This window comes from Schistocerca cancellata, chromosome 4 (assembly GCF_023864275.1).
Source record: "Schistocerca cancellata isolate TAMUIC-IGC-003103 chromosome 4, iqSchCanc2.1, whole genome shotgun sequence".
Taxonomy (NCBI): Eukaryota; Metazoa; Arthropoda; class Insecta; order Orthoptera; family Acrididae; genus Schistocerca; species Schistocerca cancellata.
In genome coordinates, this window is record NC_064629.1 from 191,553,891 (window position 1) to 191,574,520 (window position 20,630).

Genomic DNA, 20,630 nt, shown 5'->3' on the forward strand with positions numbered 1-20,630 from the left:
ACCTTGATACGTCTGCGCATTGAGTCAAACAGAGCTTGGATGGCGTGTATAGGTACAGCTGCCCATGCAGCTTTAACACGATACCACAGTTCATCAAGAGTAGTGACTGGCGTATTGTGACGAGCCAGTTGCTCGGTCACAATTGACCAGGAGTTTTCAGTTGGTGATAGATCTGGAGAATGTGCTGGTCAGGCCAGCAGTCGAACATTTTCTGTATCCAGAAAGGCCCGTACAGGACCTCCAACTTGCGGTCGTGCATTATCCTGCTGAAATGTAGGATTTCGCAGGGATCGAATGAAGGGTAGAACCACGGGTAGTAACACATCTGAAATGTAACGTCCACTGTTCAAAGTGCCGTCAATGGAAACAAGAGGTGACCGAGACGTGTAACCAATGGCACCCCATACCATCGCGCCGGGTGATACGCCAGTATGGCGATGACGAACACACGCATCCAATGTGCGTTCACCGCGATGTCGCAGAACACGGATGCGACTATCATGATGCTGTAAACAGAACCTGGATTCATCCGAAAAACTGACGTTTTGCCATTCGTGCACCCAGGTTCATCGTTGAGTACACCATCGCAGGCGCTCCTGTCTGTGATGCAACGTCAAGGGTAACCGCAGCCATGGTCTCCGAGCTGATAGTCCATGCTGCTGCAAACGTCGTCGAACTGTTCGTGCAGATGGTTGTTGTCTTGCAAACGTCCCCATCTGTTGACTCAGGTATCGAGACGTGGCTGCACGATCCGTTACAGCCATGCGGATAAGATGCCTGTCATCTCGACTGCTAGTGACACGAGGCTGTTGGGATCCATCTCGGCGTTCCGTATTACCCTCCTGAACCCGCCGATTCCATATTCTGCTAACAGTCATTGGATCTCGACCAACGCGAGCAGCAATGTCGCGATACGATAAACCGCAATCGCGATAGGCTACAATCCGACCTTTATCAAAATCGGAAACGTGATGGTACGCATTTCTCCTTCTTACACGAGGCATCACAACAACGTTTCACCAGGCAACGCCGGTCAACTGGTGTTTGTGTATGAGAAATCTGTTGGAAATGTTCCTCATGTCAGCACGTTGTAGGTGCCGCCACCGGCGCCAAACTTGTGTGCATGCTCTGAAAAGCTAATCATTTGCATATCACAGCATCTTCTTCCTGTCGGTTAAATTTCGCGTCTGTAGCACATCATCTTCATGCTGTAGCAATCTTAATGGCTAGTAGTGTATGATAGCGGCAGTAGAATTGTTCTGCAGTCAGCTTCAAATGCCGGTTCCCTAAATTTTCTCAGTTGTGTTCTTCGAAACGAACGTCACCTTCACTCCCGTTATCTCCATTGTAGTTCCCGAAATATCGCTGTAATATTTGGGCGTTATTCGAACCCATCGGTAGCAAATCTAGCAGACCGCGTGTGAATTCCTTCGATGTCTTCCTTTAATCTGACCTTGTATGGAACACACACACTCGAGTAGAACTCAAAAACAGGTCGCTCTAGCGTCCTGTAGTCTATCTCCATTACAAATAAACCACTCTTTCACAAAATTATCCTAGCAAACCGAAGTCGACCATTCTCCTTCTCTAAAACAATCATCGCAGGCTCATTCCGTTTCATATGGCTACACCCAAATATTTAAACGCTGTAACGGTGTCAAGCAGGGCGTAATAATGCTATATGCGATTTATGGGTTTGTTGTTCCTACTTTCCTGCATTAATTTAAATTTTTCTGTGTTTAAAGCTAGCTGTCATTCATTACACAAACTATAAATCATCCGGTATCCTCCTGTAGTCACTCAGCTTCGGCACCTTCTCGTACAATACAGCATCTCAACAAACAACCGCAGTTTTCTGCCCGCTCGGTCCGCTATATCATTTATGTAGATAGAAAATAATAGCGGTCTTGTCACGCTTCCCTGAGGCACTCCTGAATATACCCTTGTGTCCGATGAACACTCGCCGTCCAGGACAACATACTGTGTTCTGAAACTTCCTGGCTGATTAAAACTGTGTGTCGGACCGAGACTCGAACTCGGGACCTTTGCCTTTCGCGGGCAAGTGCTGTACCATCTGAGCTACTCAAGCACGACTCACGACCCGTCCGGTCATCCTTACTCAGAAATTGGATTACCGACTATCAACAAATGTCATTTCTCACTGCAAAGATGGATCGTGTACGAACGAGACTCTGTAGAAATGAACGCTAGCACCCTCAATTCATTATCCAGCGTCGTACCAGACGAACCATTATGGTCCAGACGTCAGTATATATCGTGGACGATCCAGGCAACTCCGTATGTTCCAAGAGTGACCCTTACAGTGGGAATTTTTAGACCCTGATGTAGATTTGCTGAATCCGAAGTCCAATACAATAACCGAGCGACATGGCTCACTTTTAGTATAATGGACTCGCGTTGGAGTAGGCGGCGTTTCAGATCCCCGTCCAATTATCCTGATTTAGGTTTGCCGTGGTTTCTCTAAGTCGTTCAAATGAATACCTGAACGGGTTCTCAAAAAAGCACACGACCGAATTCTTTTCCCATCCTTGTCCAATACAAGCATGTTCTTAGTATGTAACGATCTCTTGGTCGACAAGACATCAGGATTTAATTTTCCTTCTATCTTCCAATGAGGTAGCCATCGTTTACTTACTGCAAGGAATGTTAGAGCTTGCTTCTACGCAAGATACTGAAAGCTTCTCCACTTTCCTCCTCGTTCACATGAAATATTGCCCATTCTACATTCCTACGGTTTCAGTTGGAGATGGACTCATCAGGCTCACCTACGCAGTGCATCACGGATACACACTTAATCTATTTTATAAAGTGTCATGACATGGATATCTTATTCATTAAATAATAAAGTTTCAAATGGTTCAAATGGCTCTGAGCACTATGCGACTTAACTTCTGAGGTCATCAGTCGCCTAGAACTTAGAACTAATTAAACCTAACTAACCTAAGGACATCACACACATCCATGCCCGAGGCAGGATTCGAACCTGCGACCGTAGCGGTCGCTCGGCTCCAGACTGTAGCGCCTAGAACCGCACGGCTAGTCTATTTGATTCTACATTTACATACATATTCGACGAACAGATGTGAAGTCCATGACGGGAGGAACTTACCGTTGTATGCTTTATTAAGGTTTTTATTTCTTTCCATTCGATTCGCGCATGGAGCGCTGGAAGAATGATGCCTCAAATGCATCTGTGTGCGCTACAATTAGTCTAATTTTCTCTTCTCACTCCTTACGTAAGCGACATGTGTATTTCTAGATTTGTCATTTAATACTTGTTCGTTGATTCTTTGTAAGTAGACTTTCGCGAGTTATAGTTGACATCTGTCTTCAAGCATCTTAAAGTTCAGGTTTTTCAACAGCTCGATGACGCTAACCCGAGGATCAGACAAACCTGTGAACTTCCGTGCTGCCCTTCTTTGTACCATTCAATTTCCCCTGTTAGTTCTACTTGGTATGAATTCCAGACACTCGTGCAGTGTTCTGGGATGGATCGCACGAGTATTTTGTAAGTAATCGTCTGTGTAGGCTCATTGCATTTTTTCAGTATCCTACCAATGAACCATTATCTACCGTCACGAGCTTCTTCACCTACTACTGACCCATTATGATCACTCCGTTTCATATGTCTACAGATCGTTACAATTATATATTTGCATGTGATGGCTGATTCCAATTGCGACTCTCCATCCATAATATGACAGACTGCGTCCTCCCGACCAAAAATTTCTTAATCCATTAATGAATTACCTTGTTACCCCATCTCATCGACTCTCGTTAATAAGTGTTGGTGCGATAGTGAGTCAGATATTTCTCGGAAATCAAGCCGCGCGAACTGCGACAGCCGGCCGGAGTGGCCGAGCGGTTAAAGGCGCTACAATCTGGAACCGCACGACCACTACGGTCGCAGGTTCGAATCCTGCCTCGGGCATGGATGTGTATGATGTCCTTAGGTTAGTTAGGTTTAAGTAGTTCTAAGTTCTAGGGGACTTATGACCACAGCAGTTGAGTCCCATAGTGCTCAGAGCCATTTGAACCATTTTTTTTAAACTGCGACAAGGCGCCTCAGACCGCACGGCTACCCCGCACGGCTGACTTAAAGTTAAAACTATTTAAAGTCCATGGTAAATAAAATAAAAATATTCTGTATTCATAATGTTTGGCTGGGCGGTTGCGTGTTGGAAGACACGGCCGCAGAGAGCACTGTGTCTTCAGTTTGCTGTTAGCAATGTGCCCAGTCTTCGTTGAAACTGTGAAATGACTTTTTGTAGACATTGCGTACCAGTCGAACGTTAGCAAAATGAGTGTACAAAGGCACATGATACCTTTACAAAATGTGACATTCTTTCCGTGAGGCGTATCTTCCGTGTTTCTTATTCAGAGAGGCATTAACAGCGTTTGCATTGTCTCGGCAGTAATTGCTCGACTTCTTCTACATCACTGCAGCAAAACGGAGCAAATAATCGATAAAACACTGAATTAACGAAGTAAAAAAAAACACTGGAATAAAATTTAAGAGGAGTGTGGTTGAAATGAAGTCCAGCGAACTTCAGTTAGGTTATCCGTAGTTCCTCAAAATCAACTCATTTCGAACGACATCGAGACGGTTCATTCAATAAAGCCACTGCTAATTCCCTTGCCAGAGCTTTCCCAGCGGACGCTCTCGCGCTTCGTCTCTGGGACGACGAGACGTTAAACTGCAGCCTCCCTTCCGTCCCCTGCTTCTGATGATAACGCGATCACGGCAGCGCTCCTCGCGGCCTTTTGCTTTCACAGGTCACGTAGTCGTTCCGGAAGATGGCTGAGTCAATGTGGGAGCTGGCGGCACGAAGTTAAGGCCGCGAAAAGTTTGCACTCCGCCACGTGATGGCCCACCCCTTATCGCCACAACTGCTCCGACCGCGCCGCTCCGAGTTACTGTTATTTAGCTGTGTGGTCTGTAGCCAAAGTTTCCTGAGACCGAAGTGAATACGCTCTGAATGACGTCACGCTTTGCATCCGAGGATATATAATTAAATGCACATTCCTTTAAAAATTGCTGCTACAGTCAAATTCTGCAGTCTTGGTATCTAAAGCATGCTTTATAATAAAAACTGCTCTTGGGACAAATACAGGGCTATTACAAATGATTGAAGCGATTTCATAAATTCACTGTAGATACATTCATTGACATATGGTCACGACACACTACAAATACGTAGAAAAACTCATAAAGTTTTGTTCGGCTGCAGCCGCACTGCAGGTTTCTGCCGCCAGAGCGCTCGAGAGCGCAGTGAGACAAAATGGCGACAGGAGCCGAGAAAGCGTATGTCGTGCTTGAAATGCACTCACATCAGTCAGTCATAACAGTGCAACGACACTTCAGGACGAAGTTCAACAAAGATCCACCAACTGCTAACTCCATTCGGCGATGGTATGCGCAGTTTAAAGCTTGTGGATGCCTCTGTAAGGGGAAATCAACGGGTCGGCCTGCAGCGAGCGAAGAAACGGTTGAACGCGTGCGGGCAAGTTTCACGCGTAGACCGCGGAAGTCGACGAATAAAGAAAATTGGCTCATGCCACAACTGGAGACCGACAGCGCCGACTTCATCTTTCAACAGGATGGTGCTCCACCGCACTTCCATCATGATGTTCGGCATTTCTTAAACAGGAGATTGGAAAACCGATGGATCGGTCGTGGTGGAGATCATGATCAGCAATTCATGTCATGGCCTCCACGCTCTCGCCCGTATGTAGTCCCACTTTTTACACAGCTAATTTTTACACAGTCCAATCTAGCCACGAATGATGATGACGATGATAACACAAACATCTTGTCCCCAGGCAGAGAAAATCCTCAACCCGGTCGGGAATCGATACCCGGGACTCCGTTCATGTTTCAATCGACTGTACCCTGACTAACAAATGTTACTATCGTCGTAGCTCTCTCTAGAGGCATCAACGCTAGAGTCGTTGGAATGAAGACCATGTTTGAGAGTCATGAATCACAGCATACCGGGTGATATCGAATGTGGTGTGTATCCATCTCACTGATGTATATCGAGCGCTATGTATGTGAGAGAGATACGGCGATAGTAACATTTGTTATTCATGGTACAGTCGATGGAAAAATGAACGCTGGTGTTCATCAAAATACTGCATGCAACAACTTTCTTCACACTCTGCTGAAGCTGATCTTTTTCTGAATCAGCATAGTTTAGTTGTACATAGAAAGCAAGGACCATTTACTGGTTGAAGGGCAAATCTGATGGATTGGCTTGGCTGGAATGATTAAAGCTCCAACTTGATCCTCTCGTAATGACTTCCGGATGAATTACAGCATCGGTTGCATGCCAGTTAAAATCGGCCAAAAGCACGCTCGTAGCTGCTCCCTATTCCGGGTGATCAAAAAGTCAGTATAAATTTGAAAACTGAATAAATCACGGAATAATGTAGATAGAGAGTTACAAATTGACACACATGCTTGGAATGACATGGGGTTTTATTAGAACCAAAAAATACAAAAGTTCAAAAAATGTCCGACCGATGGCGCTTCATCTGACCAGAATAGCAATAAATAGCATAACAAAGTAAGACAAAGCAAATATGATGTTCTTTACAGGAAATGCTCAATATATCCACCATCATTTCTCAACAATAGCTATAGTCGAGGAATAATGTTGTGAACAGCACTGTAAAGCACGTCCGGAGTTATGGTGAGGCATTGGCGTCGGATGTTGTCTTTCAGCATCCCTAGATATATAGGTCGATCACGATACACTTGCGACTTCAGGTAACCCCAAAGCCAATAATCGCACGGACTGAGGTCTGGGGACCTGGGAGGCCAAGCATGACAAAAGTGGCGGCTGAGCACACGATCATCAAAAATGGTTCAAATGGCTCTGAGCAATATGGGACTTAACATCTGAGGTCATCAGTCCCCTAGAACTCGGAACTACTTAAACCTAACTAACCTAAGGACATCACACACATGCATTCCCGAGGCAGGATTCGAACCTGCGACCGTAGCGGTCCAGACTGAAGAGCCTAGAACCGCTCGGCCACACTGGCCGGCACACGATCATCACCAAACGACGCGCGCAAGAGATTTTCCACACGCCTAGCAATATGGTGGTGTTCTAATAAAACCCCATGTCATTCCAAGCATGAATGTCAATTTTTACCTCTCTGTCTACATTATTCCGTGGTTTATGAAGTTTTCAAATTTATACTGACTTATTGATCACCCGGTACTTCAGGAAGATTGAAAACAAATCGTGCTTCTGATGTAACAGAAAATAGTGGAAAGCTCTATCCCAAACAATGAACAGTGTAATGTGAACGAAAGTAGGTCGCGCTACTACTGTTTCCCTGACACGGCCCGTACAAAGCAAACGTCCCGCAAGTCGACCAACGGAAAGACGCCGCGCAAACAACTCGCCATGAAGGCGGCGAGGAAGAACGCGTCCGCCACCGACGGCGTCAAGAAGTTCCACCGCTACAGGAATCTTTGCGAGGTATCCGCCGCTAACAAACGAGCACCGAGCTGCTCACCCGTTAAGTTGGCCGTCCAGAGCCTAGTGCATAAGATAGCCCTGGACTTCGAGACCACCTGCGCATCCAGAGCTCATGGCGTTGCAGGAAGTCAGCGACGCCTACCCCGTCGGCCTTTCCGAAGACACCAACCTGTGCGCCATCCATTCCGTAAGCGTCACCGTCATGCCCAAGGACATCCAGCTCGCGCGCCGCATCCGCGCCGAGCGGGACTAAATTTCCTGTAAGCTACTCGGCTCATCACGATGACACAATTTATTTATTGCTATGTGCTCGTCACACATACTTAACACAAGATGGAAGCGGCTGAAATGTTACAGGATTTCAGTCGCCGAGTAGCCATTTCGACCCAAGACCTTCTTTGGTACAGGATGCAACACTGCTATTGATCTTCGGAGAGGCCTACCTGTATGCGTGAACCGAACACAGATGCGCTTTGTTAGATGTTGATCGATTTTATGAACTATTCTGCACTTGCGTAGTGCCCCCTTGCTGTTTCAGTCGACTTTGCTAGATGACCTGCGTATTAAATTGCTTAGCAATTTACAGCAAACCAGGCAACTATCTTTCAAAATTGTTTGAGCGAAAATGGTTTAAACACTCTCATTTGGCGTAATACAGTTATATATTCCTCATTATTATGTTAATGTCGACGGTATTTTGAATGCTGCAGCGACCCAGTACGAAATAATAATCTCCTTCGCTACCTTGATTTTTTGAGGCACTGTTGGTGTTATCCGTATTTTCTATTCTTTCCATTGTGGCCGAGCGGTTCTAGGCGCTACAGTCTGGAACCGCGCGACCGCTACGGTCGCAGGTTCGAATCCTGCTTTGGGCATGGATGTGTGTGATGTTCTTAGGTTAGTTAGGTTTAAGTAGTTCTAAGTTCTAGGGGACTGATGACCTCAGAAGTTAAGTCCCATAGCGCTCAGAGCCATTTTTTTGTTCTTTCCATTGTAATGCTCTAGTAGCTGTATGTAAAGTATGTCGTGTTGCGTCTTTTATGTTCAAACCAATTGATCACTCTTTTTTCCATTTTTAACTCAAATATCATTGCTCCACTAATCCGAATATGCAGAAGTCTGTGGGTAACATAAGCTAGCCCCAGACATTACAGTAAACATACAGTGTGTTACGCAGTTAATGACACTATATGGAGTTTCATTTTTTCCATTCGTAAGTAGACGTGTGTGAAATTTTAAAACCATCAGTATTAAGGCTAATAACGGTTCTCACTTCAGAGATAATTTGCCGAACATGCACGAAAATTGTAATTTTATTTACGTGTAACTTCAAGCTTAAACGCGTTAGCCGGCCATACAGCGAATTGTGCGTTACAGTCGTAGACCAGCATACGAGAAAATGCGTATGATGTGTACACAACTCAGTAAGGAGACGCACGATTCAGAATGAAGGTAATTTTACCTGGTTGTGAATAATACGTGATTATACGACTCGGAAACACATGATATCTAAGAAAATTATTTCACTTAGGACAACTGCAACATTCAAAATACAGTTAGCATAAACACAATAACGATTAAGATGTAACAACATTATGCTAGTTAAATGTGGATGAAATCCCGGAACGCGTGTTGGTGTACATAAAGTTTTAAAAAAGTGGCCGGTTCTGTATTTTTTTCCAAGTAATTGTTAGAGAGGCTTCGATATGGGTAACAAAGGAGAATTTGTCAAAAGTGTGCGATAGTGTGCGCCTTCCACAACCGGTGGAACCAATTTCCCTTCAGTGTCACGTATTGACGGTTCCAAAAGGTAAAGAAATTCATTTCCCAGTTCGGAAGTCTTTTATTCGTGTAACTGAAGCATTGGACTTCTTCCAGAGTTTCATGGTTTCTGTCCCTTCATGACGGTATAAGATTTGAATCCTGTCCCTTCGTATACGGCATATACGTTTAAAGTGAGAATAGTTCTAGGCGCTACAGTTCTGGAACCGTGCGACCGCTACGGTCGCAGGTTAGAAAATGGTTCAGATGGCTCTGAGCACTATGCGACTTAACTGCTGAGGTCATGTGTCGCCTAGAACTTAGAACTAATTAAACCTAACTAACCTAAGGACATCACACACATCCATGCCCGAGGCAGGATTCGAACCTGCGACCGTAGCGGTCACGCGGTTCCAGACTGAAGCGCCTAGAACCGCACGGCCACACCAGCCGGCCGCAGGTTAGAATCCTGCCTCGGGCATGGATATGTATGATGTCCTTAGGTTAGTTAGATGTCCTTAGGTTAGTGCTCAGAGCCATTTGAACAATTTTTTTTTTAGAATAGTTCATTTTTACCAAGCCTAAAATTCAAGCGTATCTATTACTAATACCTAATACAGTCCATCAGGACAGCTCACTTATTTTACTCTGTTTTGTGACGCAAAGAGCGCTGTTCTATATCTCGCTATGATGATCCACCTCGTACGTTGCTAGTTGTCCCCTCAATATTCTTACACGATGTATTTGCATTACCATTTTGAGACTCAACTATAAATTTCTTTTCGGTCGCATTAGGGAGGACAACGGTTCAGACCAGCGTCCGGCCATCCAGGTTTAGGTTTTCCGTGATTTTCCTAAATCGCAACTGGCAAACGCCGGGATGGTTCCTTTGAAGGGGCAATATCGACTTCCTTCCCCATTCCTGAAACAATCCGAGCTTGTGCTCCGTCTCTAGCGAACGCGATGTCGACGGGACGCTAAACCTAATCTTTCTTCCTTCTTCATTTCGGACCACATCCCGTCATCTAATCAATCTAAAATTTCCATTAACGGCTTCAGTCTTGAGGTAGTCGCTTACTTTGATTCCAGCGTGTACAGGGTGAAGAAAAATTCGGGACACGGACTTCGCAGCGCTATTTCTCACATACTAGCAATACAAAAATGTCTCTCATACAATTTCGTTCTGCGCCTATTTTGGGCAGTAAATGAACGTCAAAGATTTGCAATCTGGCAAAACTTCATTCACGTGTACGTTACCTACCTGTATCAGAATAAATTACTAGTGCTGCGCAATTGGTGCAGTGGATAACGTTTTGGTTTAGCATGCAGGAGGTCGAGGGTTCGATTCTGGGTCGAGGTTTATTTGTTTTCATTTGTTAAAAGTAGTCTGGGTGGTACGGTATCTGGCGTCTTAATCGTGACACAGCGATTACAGTGGGTCTTCTACAAAACATTTGCAGTTACGTACTATGAACGCAGAAATGGAAGTACATTTTTCATTGGTCAGATTTTAAAAAAACCTTTCGCACGTCGTGGACGCGAATTGTTTCGCATCACTGCATCTACTAGATTCCAAGCTTTTTTGTGTGTACCCTCACCCAATGCTCCTATCGAGCAATGCCAACTACCATTCTTGCCACGTTCAGATCCACTACATTTCGTTAGGGCATTAAGTCACAAGTAAGGCTAGCAAATAATTTCTTTGGGACCAACGGGGGAGGATGCACACAAAAAAAGTTTGGAATCTAGTAGATTGAGTGGTGCGAAACAATTCCCGTCGACGACGTGCAAAAGGTTTCTTTAAAAGCTGACCAACGGAAACGATTGTATTTCCATTTGTGTGTTCGTAGTACGTAACTGCAAATGTTTTGTAGAAGACCCACTGTAATCGCTGTGTCACGATTAAGACACCAGATACCGTACCACGCAGATTACATTTAGCAAATAAAAACAAACAAAATAAGCCTCGACCCAGACTCGAAACCTCGACCTTGTACGTGTGCTAACCCAAAACGCTATCCATTGCACCACGCGCACAGTACTACTGTCCTGTTCTAATAGAGGTATTTACCCGTCACGTGATTACAGTGTTGCCAGAGTGCAAATCTTTAACCTCCATTTACTGCCTGAAATATGCGCCGGACGAAATTTTATGAGACACTTTTGTATTGCCAGTGTTGTGTCTAGACAAGACAGTCTAGACACAAGGCGAGGTAACCGAAATGCACGCGTACACACACACCGGCTGGCGTGAGTTCTGTAACAGGATACGTATTGAATGCTATAAAGAAAAGTACGTAGCTGCTTTAATACTTAACTTTAATTCATCCTTGTGGTACATCGCTCCTGACGATACAAATGAGACACTTTAAATATGGTTAATGGCGCCTTGCTAGGTCGTAGTCATGGACTTACCTGAAGGCTACTCCAACTGTCTCTCGGCAAATGAGAGAAAGGCTTCGTCAGTGTAGTCGCTAGCAAAGTCGTAGTACAACTGGGACGAGTGCTAGTACGTCCCTCTAGACCTGCCGTGTGGTGGCGCTCGGTCTGCAATTACTGACAGTGGCGACACGCGGGTCCGACATGTACTAATGGACCGCGGCCGATTTAAAGCTACCACCTAGCAAGTGTGGTGTCTGGCGGTGACACCACAGCCAGTATGTGAGGAATCGCGCAGTAATGTCAGAGTGCGTATTTCTTCACCCTGTATAATTGTCAGAGGGCTTGTTGAGATATCAGACTAGTGTCTTGCACTGCAAGTTTGTGCTATTATTTATGTGCAAAATTTGTTTGAAATTTTTCATGGCAAGTTTACTTGGAATCCTGGAATCCTTTTAAATTGCTCTGAAACACGGGGCGGATAATGTAAATAGGGTTGCCTGTGTTAACGTGTATGAAATATTATCCGGCTCAGTTTTATTTTACCGACCTTCTATAAATTTTGGTGTTTCTTTTGGAGAGGTTAATGTTCCTGTTTCCTTTAAATCACGATGTTTACAGCGTGTTCCTCGAGAAATAGGAGCAGCACATTCGGGATGGAGACTGACGTTCCGTCGAAGTCGACAAGATTAGAGGTGGAGTACAAGTTCGTTTTGAGAAGTATGGACGCACAATTGATATGCATTTGTTTTAGTTAATTTAGGGAAACAGCGCGTAAAAAGATCACTATGCGTGGACGAGATTTTAAAGTAGTTCCTTCAGATTACTTCTCTCACAGCCATTCCACCACCTTAGTGAAAATCTTTCCTCTATCTGTACAACTCTCGTCTGTACGATCCTAAGCATCCAGTTTCTCTGTTCAATAGTTTACGCTCTTCTCACTCAAACGTTGTTGTGTTTCGCAGGATGCTACTCATTTTGAAGCTCTTAGCGTCACTACAGATAAAAATAGGCGTAAAAAATCTTTCGTGAGCTCTGTACACCAAACCCACGAATGGAGGTGGCATTATGTTTAAGACTTTGGGCACGAAACTGGAAAGAGCGGAGTCCTAATTAACGACGGTTAGGTTTTCCATGGCTTCCTCAGAGCACTACAGCGAAGTAGTGCGATAGTTTCTTAAATAAAGACACGGTCGGTTTTAGCATCTAGCCGTGTCCAAATCCAACCTGTGTTTCGTCTTTATTGGTATCAATAGAACATGAAAATCTGATCTTCCTTACAATACACTGGTGTGTGTTCCAGTTCCGCATCGGCTGTAATGTAAAAAGTAAACGACTTCTTGAAACACGGCGTTCGTGTAGGTGAACGCTGGGCTTTTCATGTTTTTACAGCTCAAGCATACTCTGAAAACTAAACGCGCGCGAACCACACAGAACAAATATTATCCTAAAAATAGCCAGATGGCACTCACACTTTCCATTGTTAAAGTTCTGTGACTTGCAACGGATGTGTTCTGACATCCATAAGTCACATTAGTTAACAAACAGCAAGCGAGAACACATGCTCCCATCAGATTAGCACAGATTATAAGAAATAGTGCTGATTCATTTGTTTCACAAGTTGTTAGTTCTGTAAGGTATTTATTTATTAGCCGCTCCGAAACGAGAACTGCACAATAATTTATACTTTTATTTATTTATTTATTTCCATTTCTGCTTCCTGTGATTTACTGTAGTAGGTTTTTTAATAATAGTCAAGAGATTTAAATACCAAGAGTGATGCGAACGCACGACTGAATGGCAGTCTTGCCCCACATTCACTAGCCATACTCTAACCGGATAAACAGAAATTAGAAAGCAAAATATGCGCTTTTAAACGCACATCACGTCCTAATATGGTACTGCATTTCGTGCTTCGTACCATTGCCAGGAGTAGCTGTTTCATGTTTCCCAGTGGATATCGTGGAGGCTTGTTACAGTTAACCGTCTGAACTTCAGTTCAACAGCCAGCAGTGATGGATGTTAGATGTGAGAAGTTAGTATCGATGTTCTTCCATTTCAGGAGAAAAATGACAATGCCGGCAGAATTCATGTGAATAGTTTTCTCACTGTTGAGTGCATCAATCTAAACTCCGGAAACCATTACAAATTTCGTGAACATGAGAGTGCAACATGTCAGATTTGATGTTGCGATATCAGTCAGTGCATGGCAACGAAGGATTTCTTTCCGGCAAGGCTTCTAGATGATAGCCGTGATTTAATTGAAGTCGTGGAGGTCTCGGCCAGTTAAGCAGCGTGGTCGCTAGAGACACACGGCGTTTCACAATTGGCCTTGATGCCTCGTTCCCCTTTTGCCATCTGCTCAGTAAGAGCCGTGCCGCCTGAGTCAGCAGATAACAGCCCGTTTTTGCTTCAACGTTTTTTATGCACGCTACGAGTCTGCATTCCAGACGTTGCCAGCGTGTACCAGGTTGCAGGAGCAGTCATCCTTGGGTCGTACGGGAAAAGGAAAGCTGGCGAAGCGACAGCTGGAAAAGAGAGTGGCCAAGACATCCAAGAAACTAGCAAACGTTTTAAATTCTACTGTCACTTTACGTACATCGTATTGCATACTCCGTATTTCTTCGCGTTTTGAAGGAATATTCGTGCTTACACAGTAGTGATGGGGAGCTCGTGAATGAGTCGTTCAAATGAACGCTTCACTCCAGTGAAGTGTGAACTAACCACTCAATTTCAATGAACTGGTACTTCAAACTCTTCACAGATAGCACACTCCACACTTTTTTCTAGTTCACTCACTCTCTTCCCCTCTCCCTCTCCCACTACATCGGCTCTACGTCACTCACCCTCCCTTCACTTCAGTCAACCTTAAGTCCTCCCTCTACTGCCTGTCGACGAATCGCGCGGTGTTTGTGGGGAACGATAGGTTTACGAGGGGTTGGGGTGGTGAGGGGCGAGGGGAAGGCAGCGTCAGCTGCTTCCTGTAGTGCAGACATCATTACCCGTGACTATTTGTGCAGTTAAACTTCGCGTCTACGGGTAGCCTACAGTTGGCTGCGCTTTCAGACAAATGAATATTAAAGATACAAACGAAGAGGGTGGCTGTGTGAGCACGCACAGCCAATATGAAAATAAAAGGTTTACTAATAACACTAAAAGAGGGATTTTACCTGAAATCGTACCAACGACTACAGGTGACAGTTTACGTTTTGAATCTGGAGGATTATTATTCTCAACAAAAATAAAATCTACAGGAAAACTTCTGAATAATTACTTATCTTAGGTATATAGATTTTGTGACAGTGGTGAACATACTCATTCTATTTTGGATTAAATTTTAAAACGAACATAAAATTGTACTGCATTTCGTTGGTAGCCCTAGTTTTCAGTCCATGAATACAACAAATAATGTTTCATTTGGCAGATAAAGACTATTTTGGGCGCTTCATGAGAAAATGTCGAGCAAGATTAAATGTAATACCTTCTTTATATGTGACAGGCTTCTCTGTTTATCTTTCCTTTGTCCCCTTCGACCATGCTCTATTTAAGTTAACTCAGACGCTGTAAGAGCGTAAAACGTTGCGTGCACGTTACTGCATAGTTCGGCCATCTGTTGGTAAAATTATGAAGTATTACGAAGCTTTATTGTATGAGCGAGGCGAAGCGAGCGTAGCCGCGGCGAACTGGGCAACTTCGCCAGGCCTCCGTACTTCATGAATGAACTACTTCGTTTGAACGCTTCACGGTAAAGAGTGAAATGAATGAAGTAGTTCACGGGAATGAACGAGTTCGACCCATCTCTATTACACAGTACCCATTCCGACAAGAGGGTTGGGGTTGTTTTTGGGGGAAGAGACCAAACAGCCAGGTCATCGGTCTCATTGTATTAGGGAAGGACGGGAAAGGAAGTCGGCCGTGCCCTCTCAAAGGAACCATCCCGGCATTTGCGTGGAGCGTTGTAGGGAAATCACGGAAAACCTAAACCAGGATGGCCGGACGCGGGATTGAACCATCGTCTTCCCAATTGAGAGTCCAGTGTGCTAACCACTGCGCCACCTCGTTCGGTTTCGGACAAGAAAAGACAAGATCTGATAGAGACTAATACATTTAGTCCACCAGATTTTAATACCCTGTGTATAATGAGAGCCCTGCAACTGCGCAAAACATGCGGCTTTGGGCTTCAGGACAAGAACAGTCTCTGTGAGCTAAATTTGGCGATTACAATAAATATGAGGAGACTTGTAGGCGAATGTCCTGCACTTTTGCAACAAAAATATGACACATATCTTATTACGCTTCATTATGATGGAAAATATATTTCTCCTTCGCAGTATACTGAATTTCAGCCAGAAATGCAATTTTCAGTTTGTCCAGCTATGAATCGTAATACCCCACGTCGCTGATTCTGCAAGCACCACACCAGGATAACCACAGAAAACGGTTTCCGGTTACCAGACCCGCAGTCTGACCTTTGTATTATTATTATTATTATTATTATTCTTTGTTAGTGAATAACCTTGGTGGGAACCGGGTGACTGGAGCTGTTTTTAATTTATTTGTAGGTCAAGACGTCCTAGACAAAAATTTAAGGCCTAGTGCGTCTTTGATCCCTTCGTTATGTGTGAAAGACTGTTAAGTCTATACGAGTTGCTAGACATAAAGGTATATACGAGGGCTATCCACAAAGTACATTACGTTTTGGAATTAAAAATAAATAAAGTATTGGAATTTTTTTTTATTATATACAGATGAAAGCCACACTTAAATACTACTTTTCTACATAGTTGCCATTTAAATTAAGGCACTTATCGTAGCGATGGACGAGCTTGGAAATTCCTTCGTCGTAAAATTCGGGCGCCTGCGCCTTCAACCACGTGGTTACCTCTTCTTGAAGCTGTGCGTCGTCATCAAAACGCTGCATAGCCAACCACTTCTTCATTGCTGGGAATAAGTGGAAGTCGCTCGGTGCCAGGTCGGGACTGTACGGCGGATGAGGAAACAACTCCCACCTAAAAGATTCGAGAACTTCAAGAGTGGCATTTGCCGTGTGGGCCCGGGCGTTGTCGTGAATCAGCCCAACTTTCCCCTGTGCTTGTTTTTTATTGCTCTTCTGAGGTTGTGTAGAGTTTGGCAATACCTTTGAGAGTTTATTGTAGTGCCTCTTTCCAGGAAATCCACAAAAATCACACCTTTTCTGTCCCAAAAGAGGTAACCACGTGGTTGAAGGCGCAGGCGCCCGAATTTTACGACGAAGGAATTTCCAAGCTCGTCCATCGCTGCGATAAGTGCCTTAATTTAAATGGCAACTATGTATAAAAGTAGTATTTAAGTGTGGCTTTCATCTGTATATAATTTAAAAAAATTCCAATACTTTATTTATTTTTAATTCCAAAACGTAATGTACTTTGTGGATAGCCCTCGTATTGCTCCCACTCGCTCAGCGTCAGGTTTGTATCCCTCCACTTCCACCGGACTTTCGCACTATCTGACCAAAGTATCCGGACACCCCTATGTAATGTGGAATTGACCGCTAGATGTCATGAGAGGCTTAAACTTCATTATTAAAATTAATTTCTGATTCTATTGCTGAATGAAATGGGAAGTTGAAGCTTCTACGTTATTTAATTCTGAAACAGCTGAGTAAAACTGAACGTACTGAGCCTAGTTTCTCTTTACTTTTTTTTATCATGTCAACACTGACCCACAACATTCTAGCGCCACGCAATCTGACTGCTCAAAAAAAAAAAAAAAAAAGATAACCTGGCTTCAAATAATTAATTCAAAAGAATGGCCCTGACTAAAAAGAAATCCTAACTATATCCTATACATTTCATTAAGCAGTTACCTCACAAAAATCTTCATTATGCGAACTACTGAAATACAGCGAGCGTCAATACCGCCAGCTAAATAAAAGATTCTAATTACTAAAGCTACTAACTACTAATAGGTATGTGGTTAGCAAAGGAAAGATTTTGTTGCAAACCAAATAATGTATTTTTTACCTTAATAATGTGACATCCAGTTCAGACACGTTTATAAATCGTCATTGACATCTAGTACAAAGGTATATAAACATGAATAATATTCAGTCTCCAGGTCGAACATGTACAGATCGTTAGCCTACGCTAACGCTTCAGACCTCTACCCTCCATCAATACTAACTTCTCACATCTAACATCCATCACTGCTGGCTGTTCACCTCCAACTGCCCAACAGTACTTCCATCACTGCTGGCGACTAACTGTCAACAACGAGTCCAGCCAGCCAAAGAGTCTATTACAAAGAAAGCGCAGTCAGAGATCGAATGTAAAGCGCTACACAGCGATGCCAACAAAGAAGCAGTCCACTTCAAAGGCGAATGGGCCAGTGTAAAAGAAGTCGAGTAGTGTGTTTCCAGTAGGAAGCAGTAACAGTGCAATGGGTTGGTCAGGAGCGCTCAGTGACGTCAACGCGGACATTACTTATCGGATGTCACCTGAGCGTCAGATCCCTCTGGGACGTTACAGTCCTTATACTTCCCAAGAGGATTGTTAGTGACGTGCTTTGAAGTGGTAACGCGAAGGAACAAGCATAGCAGAACCGAGACCAGGCAACCTTCATGTACTGATGAACAAGGACTGTCGAGCATTCGGGAAGGTTATTGTAAAAAGTAGAAGGAATCATTCGTGAGTTCCAAAGTGCTACTGGTAGTCCAGGTAACGCAGGGAGTTAAAAGAGCAGCTATGCTTGAGGTGGTGTATAAAGTAATGGCACTGGATAGTGGATGACTGGAAACGAATGATCTGGAGTGATGACTCACTCACCTGTGACAACCCTATACGAGGTGCATTCAAGTTCTAAGGCCTCCGATTTTTTTTTCTAATTAACTACTCACCCGAAACCGATGAAACTGGCGTTACTTCTCGACGTAATCGCCCTGCAGACGTACACATATTTCACAACGCTGACGCCATGATTCCATGGCAGCGGCGAAGGCTTCTTTAGGAATCTGTTATGACCACTGGAAAATCGCTGAGGCAATAGCAGCACGGCTGGTGAATGTGCGGCCACGGAGAGTGTATATCATTGTTGGAAAAAGCCAAAAGTCACTAGGAGCCAGGTCAGGTGAGTAGGGAGCATGAGGAATCACTTCAAAGTTGTTATCACGAAGAAACTGTTGCGTAACGTTAGCTCGATGTGCGGGTGCGTTGTCTCGGTGAAACAGCACACGCGCAGCCCTTCCCGGACGTTTTTGTTGCAGTGCAGGAAGGAATTTGTTCTTCAAAACATTTTCGTAGGATGCACCTGTTACCGTAGTGCCCTTTGGAACGCAATGGGTAAGGATTACGCCCTCGCTGTCCCAGAACATGGACACCATGATTTTTTCAGCACTGGCGGTTACCCGAAATTTTTTTGGTGGCGGTGAATCTGTGTGCTTCCATTGAGCTGACTGGCGCTTTGTTTCTGGATTGAAAAATGGCATCCACGTCTCATCCATTGTCACAACCGACGAAAAGAAAGTCCCATTCGTGCTGTCGTTGCGCGTCAACATTGCTCGGCAACATGCCACACGGGCAGCCGTGTGGTCGTCCGTCAGCATTCGTGGCACCCACCTGGATGACACTTTTCGCATTTTCAGGTCGGCATGCAGGATTGTGTGCACAGAACCCACATAAATGCCACCTCTGGAGGCGATCTGTTCTACAGTCATTCGGCGATCCCCCAAAACAATTCTCTCCACTTTCTCGATCATGTCGTCAGACCGGCTTGTGCAAGCCCGAGGTTGTTTCGGTGTGTTATCACAGAATGTTCTGCCTTCATTAAACTGTCGCATCCACGAATGCACTTTTGACACATCCATAACTCCATCACCACATGTCTCCTTCAACTGTCGATGAATTTCAATTGGTTTCACACCACACAAATTCAGAAAACGAATGATTGCACGCTGTTCAAGTAAGGAAAACGTCGCCATTTTAAGTATTTAAAACAGTTCTCATTCTCGCCGCTGGCGGTAAAATTCCATCTGCCGTACGGTGCTGCCATCTCTGGGACGTATTGACAGTGAACGCGGCCTCATTTTAAAATAATGCGCATGTTTGTATCTCTTACCAGTCTGGAGAAAAAAATCGGAGGCCTTAGAACTTGAATGCATCTCGTAGAGTCGTTTGGGTTTATCGAAAGCCTGTAAAACGTTACGTGCCGACATGTGTAGTGCCTACAGTGAAGTTCAGACGACATTGTGTTACGGTATGATGGGGGTGTTTGTGTTGCTTGAGGGGTGAGGCACATTACTGCGCTTAAGAAAACGCTAAATGGGGAAGGATAAGAACACGTTATACAACATCGTGCACTGCGTGCAATAGCGGAACGGTCCGGAGACGATGACTGATTCTGTCAGTGTGACAATGCACACTGTAAGAAGGCAGAATTTGCGAGGCAATGGTATTTGGATAATACAGGGTGATTATAATTAAACATCCAAATCGCTGTAGGAATTATACGTAGGCTGTAGTTTAGCCGCAACGAAGAGCGCCTTTGTTTTAATGATTACCACCCCAACTCGTTTATCATATTCGTGGCACTCTCTCCCCTATTTCCCGATAGTTCAAAAGAACTCCCCTTTGAATTTTTGCGATGTCCTCCGTCAATCGATACTGGTAAGGCTCCCATATCGCACAGCAGGGCTCAAGCAGAGGACGGACAAGTATAGTGTAGGCAGTTTTGCAATAGACTTGTCGCATCTTCTAAGTGTTCTGTCAGTGGCCGGCCGTGGTGGCCGAGCGGTTCTAGGCGCTTCAGTCCGCAACCGCGCGACTGCTACGGTCGCAGGTTCGAATCCTGCCTCGGGCATGGATGTGTGTAATATCCTTAGCTTAGTTAGGTTTAGGTTTAGTACTCATGGGGAGTACCACACACTTTTCATTATGTAGGCACAATTGCCACTTTTCTCACGATAAAGGTATCTTGTCTGAATCATTTTGCAATTGGTTT

At 44.4% G+C, this 20,630-nt stretch overlaps 1 protein-coding gene across 1 annotated transcript in view; it reads left to right on the plus strand.

Annotated features, from left to right (window-relative positions):
• The window catches only part of LOC126185185 (calcium/calmodulin-dependent protein kinase type 1-like), a gene marked incomplete at its 5' end in the record, with an annotated part of 455,847 nt that overhangs the window by 160,052 nt on the left and 275,165 nt on the right, over nt 1-20,630 (plus strand). The window lies entirely within an intron of this gene.